This window comes from Haliaeetus albicilla, chromosome W (assembly GCF_947461875.1).
Source record: "Haliaeetus albicilla chromosome W, bHalAlb1.1, whole genome shotgun sequence".
NCBI lineage: Eukaryota > Metazoa > Chordata > Aves > Accipitriformes > Accipitridae > Haliaeetus > Haliaeetus albicilla.
The window spans coordinates 1608632-1626883 of NC_091515.1; the positions used below are offsets into that span (position 1 = coordinate 1608632).

General features: G+C 46.8%; 1 protein-coding gene across 1 annotated transcript in view; it reads right to left on the reverse strand.

Moving 5' to 3' along the window:
• Positions 1-17959, reverse strand: part of RAB27B (RAB27B, member RAS oncogene family) — a 52968-nt gene extending 35009 nt beyond the window's left edge. Inside the window, exon 1 of the mRNA XM_069775231.1 lies at positions 17756-17959. The gene's annotated coding sequence lies outside the window, so the exon portion shown is untranslated. The remainder of the gene's footprint in view (positions 1-17755) is intronic.
• Between the last annotated feature and the right edge of the window lie 293 nt (positions 17960-18252).

Here is an 18252-nt window from a genome sequence, read left to right on the forward strand (position 1 = left end):
TTATTTAGTTATTTACTGAAACTAAATTTTTGGATTAAAATGCATTTTTCATCTAGAAGGTTGCCCCACATTTTTTTCAGACCCAGAAAATGTTCTTTTCCTAAAAAAAAGGATATTGTTAAGGCTGGCAGATAATGACCTTGGTCATTTCTGCCTAGTCAAAAATTCAGCCTGCAATTGCAAGCAATTTGCATCTCTCTTTAAAATCAGATATGTTATTTAACTTCAAAATGCACCCATTTTTCCTAATTCCCTGTGTTACAATGTTTTAAATATGTGATGTGCCCAACAATTCAGAAACAAACCAGGATCACTTTGATGTTGCAAACACAGAATGTCAGCACCTAAATAACTGTGTGCATCTGCATTTATTTATTCATGGTGAAGAAAGCTGTATAATACAGCCGGTGTTGAACTTCATCAGTTCCTTGATTTTGACTTGGTCTCCCATGACTCTCGCTGAAGAAGCAGCAATTAGTAAGTGCTGGCCAGTTGGAAATGTAATAATGTTCTTTTTCAGTACCTGGGGCTGTTGTGATAGGAGAAAATGCTCTAATTTGAAAAGACCTGTCTCATTATTTTAACTTCATTTGAGCCGATTTATAACAGCTTATCACACTGTGTCTGTGTGGGTTCCTTTTCGCTAAGTTTCCTCTGGACATTTTCATGTTATCTACAGAAACATTGCAAAAGCAGAACAAAACACAACAGAAAAATGTTTCATGCAGACCTAAACTGTATCTCTTTTGAGCAAGCTACTACTGTGTTTCAACAGAGCTAGCTGTGAATTTGCTTTAAAATTATGTGGAATCACTTCTATAAACTCAGAAAAACAGACTGAAGGAAACCACCCAGCTTCGTGCAGTTTCCCCTCTCCCGCGGTGGTAGCTGTGGTCTCCCGAGGCACCAGTCGGTGTCACAACTGCAGGATTTTCTATTGATTCATGCACAAAGTTAATTAGCAACACAGGAAAGGAAGCTGCTCGTTTGCAGGGTGGATTTTCCGGGATGACAGGGAAGGCACAGCCTTGCTGTGCAGGCATGGGCTCGGGTCCCCGCTGCTCTGCCATCCTGGTCGGTGAGGCAGAGACCAACCTGCGGGGCTAGAGGAGAGGCAAGGGGAAAGACCAGGGTTTACCCCAGGAACTTGGATGATGATGTCGTGCACTTCTGCAGCAGAAGGAAGCAGTCCAAATAACATTGCCAAAATCTCTGCTGGAATAAGGGAGAAAAAGAAGCCTCTAGTAATCCTATGCAAAGATATGCACTGGTAAGAATGGGATAATTCAATTAAAAAGTGAGCCAGTGGAATGGCAGAAATATAGGTAAAAGCCCCATTTTCTGAATCAATAGCTCAAAATTGTTTGCTCTAGTTCAAACAAAACGTATTTGCTTGGATGAAGAGGTACCGATGATCAGGTAGATCTGGTCTATGCCCAGAACTACCAGACAAGGTGGCTGTAGAGATCTCTTCTGCCTGTCTTGCAAGTCCACAAGAATGACTCGATGAGGGTGACTTCGTGAGTCAGTCACAGAGGCAGAGGACAGGAGTAGTTCAGGGATGTGGCACCACATCCTATACAATCTATTTGAGTCAACTGTCACCACCAGCAAACCCACCGAGGTAGCTTTGTGCAAGCCATCAGCTCCTTGAAGTATTTCCATATGGTCACACATCCCCCATCCAGAATATCAAACAGAAGATATTTTAGCTAGGAATCACATAAAAAATCTTTCTTTGCACCAAAAGTGGCTCTTATTACATGCAGCATAGCAAGGGCTAAAAAGCTCTGAATGAAATTAATCTGTAGAACCTGGAAACAGAGTGCTTCTTAATGGGCTGAGCGAGCCTGATTTGCCGGGCGCTGGAAAATAGTGTGGAGTGCCAAGAATGAGTGCTTTATCCCCACTAAAAATTAATCTAACAAGATTTCCATAAAATTACGACTCACCGAGAAAAGCTTCTGGATGTGGTCGGGCTAATTAAACCCTGCGGAGGCAGCGTGTGGTCGGAGGGCTGCGTGGCCGCTGGCTGGGAGGTGCGGGGAGCCCCTGGCAGTGCAGAGCCAGCATTGCTGGGTGCCCAGTCACTCCTTGCAGGCACTTCTCGATCCCCACCCTGCGCCTTTCTCTTTAGAAACTGGGAAGATGTTGTGGTTTAACCCCAGCCAGCAGCTAAGCACCACGCAGCCGCTCACTCACTGCCCCCCACCCTGTGGGATGGGGGAGAGAATCAGAAAAAAAAAAGAGACTTGTGGGTTGAGATGAGAACAGTTTAATAGAACAGAAAGAAAGAAACTAATAATGATAATAATAACAATATGAAAATGACAATAATAATAATAAAAAGACTGGGATATACAAAACAAGTGATGCACAATGCAATCGCTCACCACTTGCCAACTGATGCCCACCTAGTTCCCAAGCAGCGATCCTCCCCGGGCCAACTCCCCCCAGTTTCTATACTGGGCATGATGCCATATGGCACGGAATACCCCTGTGGCCAGTTTGGGTCGCTGCCCTGGCTGTGTCCCCTCCCAACTTGTTGTGCCCCTCCAGCCTTCTCGCTGGCTGGGGAGGAGAAGCTGAAAAATCCTTGACTTAGTCTAAACATTATTAGCGACAACTAAAAACACCGGTGTGTTATCAACATTCTTCTCATACTGAACCCAAAACATAGCACTGTACCAGCTACTAGGAAGAAAACTAACTCTATCTCAGCCGAAACCAGGACAGAAGAATAAAATTAACACTTGAGCCAAGCGGGAGGCTGGAGCCAAGGGCTGTGCGTTGTCCCCCGGTGGGCAGGACGGCATTGCCTGGGGAATGTCCTTGGGCTGGTGGGGATGGCAGGGGTGACCTGTCTGCTGAAGCAGCATGTGGGGGCAAGATGCAAAACCCGATGGGGTCTCAACCACAGCCGCAGGCTGAGCTCGGGGAACTGAATTGCTCCCCCACATCAGAGCAGGAGGGGCCACAGAAATACATGGGAACATGCGTGCCATAGGTGCTTCGCAAGCACTTCATACCTAGTTTGGAGAAGGAACGGGTGATTTGGCCCAGAAGGAACAAATGTGGCCTAAGTGCTCCACAGCTTTGACGAGAAGTGGCTCTTCACATTTAAATGGAAGCATATGACACGAAATAAAGATTCACCGCAGAGGCAATCAGCGGTGCAAATTCAAATCAGACTCATCAAGCCTTGTTAGCTCCTGCTCGGCGTTGACCCAGTTGGGTCCCAGGTGGCTCCTGCAGAGCCACTCGTGTGTGGAGATGCTGCAGTCCAGGGGGGCTGCTGGCCTGGGCATCCAAATGAGCTCGAATAACTGCTCAGTGCTCCGGCGAGCGTGGGAGACATGCCGTGCTTGCCGTGCTGGGGCTGCCGGTCGGCCCTGCGCATGGTCAATTGCCACCCTGACCGCGCTCTAGGTGTAATAATCACGGCTTGCTCCAGATTCTCCCTAGGTTATTTAGTTATTCCCCCTCTAACCGTACGGGCTGTTATGCAAAGGACGTGAATGGGAGGAAATCGGGCTTTTTCACATCATTCCCCAGGCTCTGCAATGGTTGTGTTTCTCATTCTGCATTTTCCCGGCTATCCGAGGTCCCTCTGCTGTTGCAGCTGGAATGGTGTGCTCATATCAGGAGCACAGCACAAACCAGTTGGCCTCGGTTTTGTAGGTAAACAAAATATCCCTCCGGTCTGAAAATATTGCTGGTTTTCCCTTGGTGTGACGCTGCCCTGAGAGCACTCGTGGGCGTTCATTCCCCACGAGCAGAGCAGCAAGAGCAGGGGGGTACGGAGCCTCCGGCAGTGTCTGCTCTTGGGGAGCAACTGGGGAATACGAACCTTGAAATACTCTGCGATTGTCAGCTGAAACCTGCTTTAAAATATTTTAGCATCTGTCCAAGCCGTTTATTAGTTATGTCCTATCTCTCTGTCTTCCTCTTCTTTTGTTTTTTGATTTGCAGGTTTCATGTATCAGTGTTTTCACTGCCAGTACCTGGAGCACAAACAGCATGCGAGGCTTTACACAGGGCGATCCTGTTCTCTTTACAAAGCTAATATCTTTTATTTTCCATGGAAACAATCCATCAAGATTTTATCATCTCGACGAGTGGTGAAAGGCTTGCTCAGTGCAGCTTAAGCCTCCTTTCTGCAAGAACTCATAACTATAGATGCACAATTTTCTTCTTGTTTCTGATGTCTTCACAGTTTTGCACACACCAATTTTTACCAGTAAAAGTTTCTTTTTGTTTCTCTTTTGCTTTGGGGAGCTAATTCTTAGTGTTATATGTTACAAGAAGAGAATTGTGCAGATAGTTTTTCTTAAAATAAAAGGTAATGTCTTGAGATGACTATGAACAAGAAAATAGTCTTTAATATTAATTTTTGAATTGAAATTTCAATGCTCTCTCTTTTTTTTTTAATTTTGCTTCACTATTTGTGATCATTAAGGAGCCACATAAATGTTCATGGAAAAGAAATGTAAAACTCAAACACTAGAAATACTGACTACTTGTGAATTTTGAATTCTGTGTTGAATTGTGACAAGTTCCCACTCAAAATTAATTGCCCTTGAGTAATTTAAAGTACATCACTTTGTATAACTTACCCAAAGACAATTAATTTTGAGGAACAGAAGCTCTAGCATGTGATCTGGGCTAAATTATTGAATACTGAATATTCAGAGCAGAATTTGTAATCGGCAAGCCACAGAGCAAAACACATTTCACTGAGTAAGTAACTGATCAAACAAGTTGGAGACCACATTGAACAGAGAATATGTGCTGAAAAAAAAATCTTTTTCAGTCCCATTCACACATGGAAGGGAAGGCGAGGTCGAGAGTGTGCCCGCCCTGAATGGGGGACCTGTGCCTTTGCCTTCAGCGGGACCCCATGAGCCGTGTCCCTGCAGCGGCAGGGGTGGGAGCTGATGGCCCTGGAAATCCCATTTAGTCCTGCCTCCCCGCTGCACCTTACCAGGAGAGGATGAAGGGTGTCTGAAAATGTCACCTGCACCCTTCTGTCCTCTGTTGGTCTTTTAGCTAGAATGGACATTTAATGCACATTTCTGCCATCCTCCTTTCCAGCAAGTGCTAATGTCCCTGAATAACTCCAGGTCCTGGCTGTGAGGATTTTTAAAAGCCATTTTAGAAAGGAGCATGTTTCTTCCTTACTTTAACTGAGACGTTTTCATCTCAGTGGGACGGAGACAGCTGTTCTTGTTGAATGTCCTCCCCGCATTGCCTATGAGCTGTGCTGTGTGAGTGACGGGAGGAGACATCATTAGGAACCGAAGGATAGCACCTACCACGGCGTGTGATTAAGAAAGACTGGATTTAAACTCGTTTGCCATGTAATCGTGTAACGTGCTCATTAGCCTTCCACTGCAACAAGGAGGGTAGTTATTTCTGTTCTAAACCGGTGTCACAGTCCTGTCGGGTGTTACATCTGCTCATTGCAGCCATAGCCTGCAGATCGCGCTGATGCGTGGGAAAGCTGTAGCCCCGTGGACTCGCAAGCAGACCTGCATCTGGCTGGGGTTACGTGTCCCAGGCTTGGTCCTGCTCCTCGCCTGTGGACGCTCCCTTCTCCCGGGACAGGACTGGGACTGCTTTACCAACCTCGCTAATACAGGGCAGTTTGTGTCACACGGGCACGTGGCAGCCGCTGTCCCCTTCCCCGCTGTCACTGACACGTCGGGTTTGGCTGCAGCAACGTCGGTATTCGGCTTTCAGGTTTAGTTCTGCACCCCCAGCCACTTGTAACCCCCACATACGCCGGGGTGGGCTGCGGGAGAGCCTGCAGGTGCGGTGGACCGATGCTGACGGTGCATGAGCAACAGCAGAGCTGGATCTGATATGATGCTGAACCCCCGCCCTGCTCTGTCCCATTTGCCCTAATAAGGTAATTATCTAGAAGTCTTAGAAAAATAATTTCGGTGCCAAAATTATTCACATATGACAGACTAAGCAACTGAATTGTGGCACGAGCACGGCCACTTCTTCCTACCTAAGTAGCCCTGTGGGGCAGAGCAGCAAGATACACGGGGCTCACTGGTGTGCATTCGGGGGGAGGTGAGGACTTTAAAACATCTTCTCCTGTGCAGTCACCTTTGCTGGGAGCGGGGTTGTAGGGCATGGCACACTCCATATTCCTTCCACCCGGATGTATAAACCCAGCACACTGCAAAAAATCATTGCAAAGAAGCAGCGCTGAGCTCTCCAGACACAGCCAGCAGGGAAGCACCGAGAACTGGGACACATTGCAAGTCCCACGGAGGTAATTAGGTGCCTTAGTGAGGCTTGTCAAGAGGCACTTTCCCATTGTGATTAACAGCCCCGAACCTACTGCTCCTGGCAGCTCAGTCAAGCTGATCTCTTGGGGTTCAGGGTTTGTTCCCTTTTTTTAAAGACAAATGGTGAGGAACACCTATGGAATTTCTCTGGGCATTCACAGAAGATTTGGGAAACCTGGTTTCCATACTGCCTGCTGCTAGAAGTATATTTAAACCTGTTGTCTTGGTTTCAGCTGGGATAGAGTTAATTTTCTTCCTAGTAGCTAGTACAGTGCTATGTTTTGGGTTCAGTATGAGAAGAATGTTGATAACACACTGATGTTTTCAGTTGCTGCTAATGATGTTTAGACTAAGTCAAGGATTTTTCAGCTTCTCCTCCCCAGCCAGTGAGAAGGCTGGAGGGGCACAACAAGCTGGGAGGGGACACAGCCAGGGCAGTGACCCAAACTGGCCACAGGGGTATTCTGTGCCATATGGCATCATGCCCAGCACAGAAACTGGGGGGAGTTGGCCCGGGGAGGATCGCTGCTTGGGAATTAAGTGGGCATTGGTTGGCAAGTGGTGAGCAATTGTCCAGGCAACTCCCCCCAAAAGGGGAATGGGAAAAGGTCCACATCACTGACTAAAACCTTTGCATCCTCACTGAAGTCTGTCTTTTGATGTCTTGTGAGCTGAGGCAAATCCTAAGCCTCCAGGTCATTAGATACCTGTGCATCCTACATCTTTGGTGCAGCTAAGCACTGGTTTGTAATTGCTGACCTCCTGGGAGTCCATGGACTATTTCTAAGGGACCATGAAGGATAACTGAGAAAAACCAGTCTAGTGAAAGGAAGCAGAAAGTAATGAAGCAATCTGTTCCCCCAAGGAAACATTGAGCTGAACAGATTGGATTCACCCAGTCAAAGGAACGATATATCTCATCTCATCGTTGTCACCTGAGCCTTAAAGAAGACTGAAACCAAACCACTCTGTGCAGTTCCTTCACCAGGCTAAAAAGGGTTATTAAAACCCACCAAGTTATTCTTAAGAATTACTCATGTTGCTCACACAGTTGTGCAATACGACCTTATTGCATAATGTAATAATTTTAGTAAATATATTAAAGTAGGAAAAATTCTGATTTCATAGCTGAAAAGAGAAAGATACTTAGAATCCTAGAATGGTTCACCAATAACATTAAAATACTAGATAACCTCTGGAGAGAGAATAGTTCTGCAAATTAAGTGGCTGTTTCAGGGGCTAATCTGCACCTGCACAGTGCCAGGTACCATGGGATGCCAGGATGCGACTTGGATTTCTCACTGTCCTGGTTTCGGCTGGCATAGAGTTGGTTTTCTTTCTAGTAGCTGATATAGTGTTATGTTTTGGGTTCAGTATGAGAAGAATGTTGATAACACACTGATGTTTTCAGTTGCTGCTAATAATGTTTAGACTAAGTCAAGGATTTTTCAGCTTCTCCTCCCCAGCCAGCGAGAAGGCTGGAGGGGCACAACAAGTTGGGAGGGGACACAGCCAGGGCAGCGACCCAAACTGGCCACAGGGGTATTCCGTGCCATATGGCATCATGCCCAGTATAGAAACTGGGGGGAGTTGGCCCGGGGAGGATCGCTGCTTGGGAACTAACTGGGCATCAGTTGGCGAGTGGTGAGTGAGTGCATTGTGCATCACTTGTTTTGTATATCCCAGTCTTTTTATTATTATTATTGTCATTTTCATATTGTTATTATTATCATTGTTAGTTTCTCCCTTTCTGTTCTATTAAACTGTTCTCATCTCAGCCCCCGAGTTTTACCTCCCCCCCCCCCCCCGATTTTCTCCTGCATCCCACAGGGTGGGGGGCAGTGAGTGAGCGGCTGCGTGGTGCTTAGCTGCTGGCTGGGGTTAAACCACGACACTTACCCACAGAGTAGCCTAAATAATAATCTACACATTATAATCATACGGAAACACATTGTTAATATCAAAACCTTCTTGTATAAGCAGGGGTTATTACCTTCTACACATTTTAGGGCACACACTAAATTAAGAAATTAATAGCTGTTCTAATGACACCAAGTTCTTTTTAGCTACTTTGTGAAATGCTATCTGGAGTACACTGCAAAGAAGAGTCTGGGGATGCAAACAGGGATTAATATTTGTATCTAAAAGAATTTGGAAACTCTTTAAATTAAAAGCTGTATAATAGGGAACATACATAATACTGTTGTCTCGAAGAAAAGTGATTATTTCAAACCAAGTTTTCCAGTTCCACCACCTACACCTATCACTAGTCATCTGCTTACAGAGGCAAGAGATGAAGGCTGTTTGTTGCGGTGTTAAGCAGACAGCATAGTCTGCAGCCTCTGATGAACTGTCTGGGTTATTTTTAAATTTTACACATGTGAGAATAAGTGATTTAACTGTAAAGAAACAGAACCAGTTTCGTGCTGCCTCTGCCTTACTGCTGTTTCCCTTGCGATCTGCTCCTCTTTGTTCCCATGAAAATCCAGATAAGTGTTTCAGGTATTGTACTAGCAGTATAACCCTGTAAGCTACACTTTGCAGTTTCTGTAGAATTATTGGATGTTTCCAGTGTAATCTATCCATTTTGGACTTATCGAAGAAGCAACAAAGCCTTGCAGAGAAGAAGTGCTGAGCAGCACTAAAAGGCTGAGCTGCAGCAAGCATCCTCAAGGCAAGCTGGCAATGGCAGGACTGGTAATGCTGCCCTTGAAGCAGAGAAGAGACAATAACAATTTGTCAAAAGTATGTCACTGATGTCTATCAGATGAAGTGTTATTATCATCCTGACATGACTCGAGGGCTCCTCTCTAATCATGGTATCAGAAGGCGGAGGTGGAGGGCTCTGGCTGGGGACTCAGGACCCCCACCACGGTACCCAAACCCCCCGGGCTGGCCAAATGCCTGCACATGCGATGTGTTTACTGCAACACTTTGGGGCAGGGAGGACTGGAAAGGGAGAGGGAGCAAAACAGAGACACGCAGGGGGGGAATCGGGGCTGCCACGCATTGCCAGTGATTTTGGATGCTGCCTGCAGGGTGGTGAGGCTGTGCCCCGAGGATGCTGCGGTGCAAAAGGAGTGGGTGCCAATGCCAGACATCACTGGCTACAGCACCTGCGTTAGCATGGCTGCTCTCCAGGGAACTCTGTTATGGGACCACTTTTCAACAGCCACTCCACCCATTCACAATAAATTGTTTTTTTCAGATATCGTGGGATTTTCCCTAGCAGCAAAAATCAATCTTTACTGTAACAAACATAGTCTATAACATAGTTATTTGATTCAAAACACATCTGAAGAAATTCCAGTAAGGCTGAGGGGAAAAGTGCTTATGAAGATGTTGCAAAGAGCCCAATTCTTCTTCAAAGTGGGAGGCCTGAGTGCACCCTGAGAGAGCACCATGCATGCCCAGCTGCTCCCCTTGGATCCCAGGCCCCCAGCTGCCCGCTCACCCACTCCCGCTGGTCTGCCCTGGCCAGCACATCTTGGTGCCTGGCTGCTGGCAGACGTTATATCTTCCCTGGGAAATAATGGGTCCCCGGGGGAGCATCAGGCAAGAAATATTGTTTCCATGAATTACACTTATTTCCTCAGGCAGTTCCTAAAGGAAGCTGTGCTGGTGCATTTCTTTCCGCCTCTCCGGGCTGATGTACGGACTCGGGAAGGCTCGCCAGCCCTTGGCGTAAGCGTGAGGAGCCGGGCAGCGAAGCGACCCTTGGCTGTGCCAGGAACTCTTCCCCAGCTGAGACAGGGAGATCTGCTGTGCGTCTCAAGGACTCCTGCTGCCCGGCGGAGGGAGGTGGGGGACGGGAGGAGAGATGGACACTTCTCACAACAACCTGCAGCCAGTTCTCTCTCCTAACGACCTTGAGACCTTGTTAGTACAGTCCTCCCCTGACACTCTGGGAGCAGTCCCTATCTATGTTTTGAGTTCTTCTCAGTCTCAGAGTTTCCCTTATCTGCATGTGAAATGGTACCAGCGCAGCTGGCATCCCAGCAATTTGTTGATGGCAAAAGTCCATCACCTCCCGAACCTACAAGGTACTACAGGAGGCCCTTGGAGCTCTCCCGGACCGCAGCGGGCTGGGACCAGCATCTCCCCCTGAGCGGGACGCCTCTCGGAGCTCCCAAACTCTCCTGTCTGCGAAAATCAGAGGTCTGTCGCCGAAAGCCGACACGGCCAGGACTGATTCTCTCCGCTCGTTGAGGCTCGACCCTTCGCCCGTTGAGAGAAATGCTGAAGCATTCAACATGAATATTTTCACTGACCTCGAGGGGAATTTTTAACAGTTATACCTCTTTTTCCCTCTCTCTTTTACTCTCTTTTACCCTCTTATATGTATATCTCTTAGTGTCTTTACACACATGCATGTACTAAGCATATTATAGCAAGTATATTATAAGTTATTTTCAAATTTATACTTAAATTACTGTTGTGAATTTCATTCAACTGTGAATGAATTTTAGGCTGCTACTATACTCATAATCTCTTTAGATATAAACTGTTGACCAAGTCTGGGACTAGGAGTCGATCCAGCCGCACCTAGACTCCGACAGGAGTTTAGAAAGCAAGGGGGTCTTCTCTGAACCTCGTGACTCAACGGGAGGGTCTTCCTTACCCTTTCCCACATTCCCGACCTTTGCACAAATCACAAGAAATAATTTCTTTGCAACGTTCCCTTTTACCCTACTACATTTTTGGTCCCTGTATACATAAGTTTAGTTTGATTCTGATTTAATTTTCCTGTGTGCATTTCACTCATGTACTAAGTAATAGAGTGAACCTTGCCATCGAATGCTGTGAAGTTGCACTTTTATATAAATGTCTATAAAATAATTTTTCTATTGCTGATACAATTGGAGGCGATTCTTTAAGCGATCCGAATCTCTCTTCTCTCTCATTCCCCCATGACAGAAGCATGCAAGATAGCGCTGGGAGATTACGAAACAGCCTCAATAATTGAAAGAAGCTCTGCAATTAAGTTTGACACCACTCCTTTAGATCAGCTACGTTTCCCAATTTAACCCCATGCGATGCTCTTCGCTCTCACTGCTTGTTTCTCAAACTCCCAAACGCAAAAGTTCTTGCACCAACCTGAATGCAATGACACGAACAGCCTGGGCAAGGTTTTGTAAATATTCGTTATCTTTGGGGGATACCGGCGCACTGACGATGGCATCTGCTGTGCAGTGTTTGTACTCCTCTGCGGCCGCTCTGGCTGGGAGCCGTGCTCCGGCCCCGTGCCTGCTCAGCCGCCCGTGCGAGGGCAATGCTGGGTGGGGGGTGTCGGGAAAAGCGCTCGTCTTCTTCTCGGGTGGATGGTTTTCCTCCCAAGATGAAGGAGAGCTGATCGAGCTGAGAAGAATACACACTTGACAGTTTGCATGTGAAGTCTCCACCAGCAATCCAGTTCTTGGGAAAGCCATCCAGATTGCTTTAGACCCTGGGATGTGAGGGCCAAACCAAATAACTATAAATAACAAATAGCAGAAAATTGTGTTAAAAACCATGACAGAACGGTACCCAAGACATGGGCACCTTCATGGCAGATCTCGACACTTTTCACTTCCAATGTTTATCCCTATATAATATCTCCACCCTCAAAACTGGTGGAGACGCGAAGTAATTCTGAATTTAGATGACAAGAGCTGGCATGGGAAGCCCCCAGTGATTCTATACTGCTCAGCTTTCCCTCTCTTCCTAAATGAAGGCTGATTTGGAAGAATCGTTTACTTCTGGCAGCATTGCAACACTGGGAGAAGCCCTCTAAGGCATATGTACAGCCAAAGGTGTACAACTCGGGAAGCAGATCCTGCACTGACCATTTCTCTGCAGCTCTGCAGTAGGGTTTTTACCTGAAGGCAAAGCCAGGCTGAGGGTGCTCGGCACCCTGGCCAAGGTAGAGGAGGACCCTTGGGCGCTCAGCAGCATGGGGCATCGTGAAATTCATTAATCAGGACGAGTCTCCATGGCAAGAAGGAGACGTGGTGGGGGGACGGCGAGAAAGGTGCCTCGGCCAGTCCATCCGCACGGTGAAGGGAGGCAGGCTCAGAGGGAAGAGCGAGCTATGCTCATTATTTCAGCAGTGATTTCAAGTACAAACAGCACCCCTTTTCTTTTTCACTGTACACCATCTGTCTGGATGTAGCTGCCCCAAAGAAAGGATTAGTATCTTTTTTTTTAAAGTATTGATCATTTTAGCATCTACTATCTAGGCACTGGCAAGTGATCTGCATCCTCTGAGTCAGCCTGATGGCACCCGTACGAGTTCCTGCTCCCCCATCTTACAGAAGAGCAGAAAAACTATCAAGCCAGGACAGCGCTAACAAAGTCTGCAGCAGGTTTCGGATGAGGATGTCTCCTTGCTGCTCCACCTCAGGCCGTGGAGCCCAGACATGCGGAGAAAGGCAGCTCCCGCTGCTCGTTGCCTTTCAGAGAGAAGACTTGCATCTCTGTATTTTGCATTTACTGCTGCAACAGAGCTCATGCAATGCTGGCACACTCATGTGCACAAATTAGGTGTTGGCACAAAGCAGATGCAGAGATAGCCATAAAGTGTTTGACTGTTATAAGATAGTTACAGAAATCATGGATTTGCAGCCCAGTTTTAAATGGAAGAGCATTTTACTTGAGTGGAGAGAATGAAGAGCGGTTCATCATGCAAATGAAGAGCCGTATGCAATAATCTGACAAACATGGAACTTTAGGATTTATCTACAAACTAAATGAGCATTTGTTATCTAGAACAATAAATATCTGTTTACAGTGTAAGTAATTTCTCCCTCCTACTCCAGTGTAAACTCAGTGCCTGCAGAGCAGAATAAATGGCCCCGACTGGGTCCCTTTATTACTTTCCCCGAGTTTCTGTCTGGCAAGTGCTGGGGAGGAAGTTATTAGAGAGAGGACATTTGGAAACAAAGCCCAATAGGAGCAATCGCGTTAGATAAATGAGTATTTATCTACCATCTAGCTTTCTGACATGCAATATATGTCTGCCTGTATTATTTCAGACAGTAATTTTACAGATCTGACCATTACCCATAAATTTACCCAGATGAGAAAAAATTTTGGTGTCTTTGATTCCAGCAGCCGCCGTTAACGGGCTCATGGACGGCCGCTCACTTCTTCCATAGGCGCCCGACCCCCGGGAGACAGCACCCAGAGGGGTCTGGGGTCTCCCCTCAACCTCCACCCCCCCGGGAGTGGGGGTCCCCCTGGCCCCCCCTTAGAGACCTCTGCCCCGGTGAGGTGCGGTCCCTCCTCCCTTGCACCTCGAGGTCGGTAAGCAAAGCTGAGCTCTTCACAGGTCAAACCCGCTTTGTAAAATATCCGTGCGGATGGAGCTGCGCTAAAACGCTGCACGGAAGATCCCAGCTTTGGGAAAAATGTTGCCTTAGCAACTAATTGCCAGCCTGCTTGTGCAGAGGAGGCGGCTGCGCTGTGTTTACGCGCAGGTTAACTTCACTGCTGCTGCAAAGGCTGAACGCGATTTACACTGAAATGATAGATGCCCATATATTTTCAAGTTAACCATGCGCAGCCTGAAGACGACTACTCCCGACAGCCCAAGGGGACGGCTGCTCCCGAGATGGTGGCTGGTGGATGTGCTGCTGGTGCAGAGGCGTGGGGCAGCCAGACCTGCTGCTTCTCAAAGGCAGGAGCAAAAAAGACAATCCCAGCCCACACCTTGGCTTTCGCTACATACTTGGGGAACTAGGGTTGCGTTTCCCAGAACTTGCTTAAATCTCTTTTTGTATATTTTGTCGTGATGGTGTGTTATTTTTAATCTGCACCCTTAGAGATTGGATCCTCGCTAGTCTGATTTGCATTTGCATCATGAGTTAGTTAAACTATAGCAGGAGATGTGCCGTCGGAAACACCTTTGGAAGCCCAGGTAGCAAGACACATCCTTTGACCGCCTCAAGCAAAGACTGCTCAGGGATGCGGGGGCAGAGCTGGGAGCTGGATCGCCCATGCAGCGGCAGCAGCAGCGGCAGCAGCAGCAAGGCTGAATTTCACACCCAACTCGTGCAGGCTTCCCGCAAATCACAAACCTCAGAGCAGCGTTTCCAGAGGAGACCGTGCTCTCGGCAGCGTCGCTTCCCGCTAACGTCGACGCCGACGCGAGTCACCCTTGTAAATCAGAGCTATACAAATATTAACTCAGGCATTTTTAGAGATGCCTGAGTTTTTTAGAGGTGCTACAGCATCTTTGGGAGCGGCGGGGCCAGTTGGTCGCCTTTGCAGAGCTTGCACGCTGGGCTGTCCCCTCTGGCTGTGCCCGTCCGCTCCCCACCCGAGTTCACCGCTGCTCTAAAGCTGCATTTGAATTGCGTGGGCAGAAGGACCGAGGCTGGCTGTGGGGCTGCATGGGCTCACAGTGTTCCCAGCAGCATTTAGACGTTACTCAGCAAATACTTGAGTTTACACCTAATTTGAAGCAGACTTGCAGTCTGTGTGGCATGAGATGCTTAAACATACAGGCAGGATGACGTAGCACCTCCCGGCTGCGTTATATGGTCACACCGTTTTGATGCCCTGTTAGGAACATCCTATTTAGATGTTCCTTGAAAGGATTCACGCCTTGAAATGCCGTACGATCCAAAAAACTCCCACTGCAAATGAGGAATAATGTTGAGAAAAGGGTATTTATGCCCTCACCTGAGCCACAGAGAATGAATTCAAACAGAGCAATAACAACCCGTAAGACTGAGAACGTAAGTAGTTTGTATTGTCAAAGCTTTTTACAAAGAAAATTTCTTTTTACAAAGAAAATTATACCTGACAGAATACAGGACTCAAATTCATGCCCCAATATTTGATGGAACAAGTGTCTGTCTAAACAGAGGAAGTATGTAAAGAAATTAAAATCCCAACTGCACATGGGCATGTTTCTGCAGGACTTGAAATTTGGTGGCAAAAGGACTTGCTAGTAGTTCCAGCAGGCTTTTAAAAACCCATTTTATAAATTACTGACACAAATGCTTGAGTTTCACTGAAATCTATGTAGTTTGCAGACATTCAGATTCTCTGAAGAATTAAATCACTCAAATATTTTGTATGCAAAAAAAAAGAAAAAAAAAGGAAGAGGTGAAATCAGGGGAGGAATCACAGCTCTCTTAAGACTAGCCCTGGTAGGAGGTTGATTAATGAAAGCAGGGTGAAGGAGAGGGTGCTGCAATGGTTGGCTTTGCTCACTTATGGCAATAAATGGGTGCATTAAAAATGATGAATCCTGGTGGTTCTGTGATATAGTAAAAGGCACTGTAAAGATAAATTTAGTAAAGGTAGTCTGAGAAAAGTTTCAGAATGGCTGTCCCCATTTCCTAATTTTAATTAAACTAAGACACTAGTAATTAAAAAACCCCCTGTAATAATTCGCAAAATTAATATCTAAATAGTTTTTTGTTTCTTTTAAAATCTTTGAGAAGATTTTAAATGCCAGAACCTGAAACTGGCTGTTTCTACCCAAGATAGCCTGATTCCTTTCAACGAGTAGACAAACGGCTGCAAAAAGAACCAAGCTGTACAATAAACCTCAGCAACACAGCGAATAGGCAGGGCAAGCCAGCTTCATCCCCTCTGCCACCCCTCCGCCTCCTCATCCTCGCCGAGAGCTGCAGCACGGGGACAAGGGGAAGGGACACAATTACACCCTCCCTGCCAAGAGTGACCCCAAACTGCCGCAGAGCAGAAATAATCACGGGTTTTAGCCCGGGCTTTGAGGGATGCTGCCGTGTTATCCCGGAGGGATGTGTGCATCCTGGCCAGCTCAGCCGGTGCTCAACTGCAAAATATTAACGAGGCTCTCGGAGAGCTGCTGGGTGCCCTCAGCTATCACCCGCGGGAGGCGGAAAAAAGGAAATGAAATGCCATAAATTATTCCAGCGGAGACCGAGCTGGGCAGGCGGTGGATTCCTGCTGTCCCACGGTCCTTTCAGCTCCGGGCTGGAACCTGGTGGGAGCTGCCAAGGGGCAGCATGGACCAAGGACCTGCCACTGGTTTGGGTGCCTCTTCCCACGGCAGCTGCTCAACACCCGATTGGGGACATTCAGTTCTGCTCATGGAAATGGCTCTATATGACTTTAATTCCTCCAAATTAATAAGTCTTATCCCTTTTTATCATTAATAGAGGAGTTTTGCCCCTAGATGAATGGTTTCCTAAGTAAAATTCACTGTGCTCCCCTGGGGCTGGAAATACAGTTGTGTGGGGAACTGTAGGCAACTGACTCGCTAACTCTGCTCAGAGATGTGAAGCCGCAGTTTGCTTTCTGCTTTTTTATAGAAAAACTTAGTTCTTTTAAGGGGAAACACAAACTTTCCAGGCTTGGGTTAAAAGCGGTGAGGTCTGCGTGCTGCCTTCCTGCAGCAGTGACCGATGAGCCTGAGGAACCGTCACCCACCTGGGCAGTCCAGTCCAATTATCTTTATTTTTTTGATATTAGATAAAAAAAAATGATGCTAGTTCCCTAATTCCACTCCCTATTCAATTACATTTGGCAGAAAAAGATGGATAGAAATAAATCCCCCTCTGCAGGTTCAGTAAGAGCCCCCCAAGAAGAGGAGGGATGAGATTAAGGTGCTGCGGGGGATGCTGGCACCCTTGGCACCAGGGCTGCTCCACTGCGCTTTGCATCGGGGCGTGACAGAGAAAATAAGTTGTGAGATTCATGACAAAATCGTGATTCAGAATCACATTCACTACTTTAGGAGAAAGACACTATTTAAAAACAATTGCGTACGTCAGATGTGCTCATTTTTATCCTGATGCTTCTGGAGGAGTCTGACAACATGATTTACCTTCCTGCTTTTCTCTTACACAGCACAGAGTTACGGGAGAATTTCAGTTGGAAGGGACTTCTGAACATCGTCTAAAGTTTAAAAACATGAATGTATAGTTTTTGGTTTTTGCTAGATGAAGATTATAAGTCTTAAACTAATTGCTGCACGGCACAATATTGAGAGCAGCATCTCCCCGCCGAGCTGTCCGCTGGCCGGGTCACAGCCCCGGGGATCCCTGCTCCAGGTCCCCTGCTGACTCCTTGGCCCGAATCAGCAACACACGTGCACACAGAGCAGTTCACATCCCTGCCACAGCGTTTTTGGAAGCAACTGTGGAATAATAGATGCCGGCTTGGGTAAGTGACATGGGCAGGAATGCAAACAGCAGACTGCCCAGAGCCCAGTAAACACCCCGCACAGCCCACCCAGCACATCCCCCACAAACGTTCACTCTATCTCCTAGAATAACATTTTCAACACAAGAAAGATACATTTAAAACTACTTCTTAACGGCAGAATAGAAACAAAGGTTAAACGTCATATATCACCGGAGCCAATTTTAACAGAACGTTTCCCTGTTTATCTTTCTCAGCTAAGAAACTTCCTATTAATCCAAACTAATAAAGTATTAAAGCATACCATTACAAAATAAAATGAATCAACTTACCGGAGATCTAGCTCAAGTTTAATCCTTCTGCTGCCTTCTGCTGGTTTCCAACTTCTAAGCAATAATTTATTACTGCTATATAAAATATTAAAGCCAGTGCCTGCAGCATTGCCCTATTTTTTAAGGTCTTGAATGTACCATTTCCTAATTCCTGCCCAGTTACTAATTTCTGCTGACTACATTAAATTATGTCCCGTTAGTGCCGCTCACCCTCAGCACTGCGAAGGCACAAACCACCCAATTTGTGGCATCTCGGGTTATCGCAGGAAGGTGGGAAGGGAGTGGGACGTGCCTCCCACCCACGCTGCGCACATACAGCCGGAGCTGTTGGCAATGCACTCACACGCACGGAGCTCCTGCGCAGGTTTCCCTTTCTTGTAAAGAAATACACCCCATGACAGAAAACGATGCTTTCCCTCAAAGGGCAGGATACAGCTTGTCGGAGGCATCTCAGGAGATCCATTTTAATGCCGTGTCCGCGCGTCAGATGTCGCTGC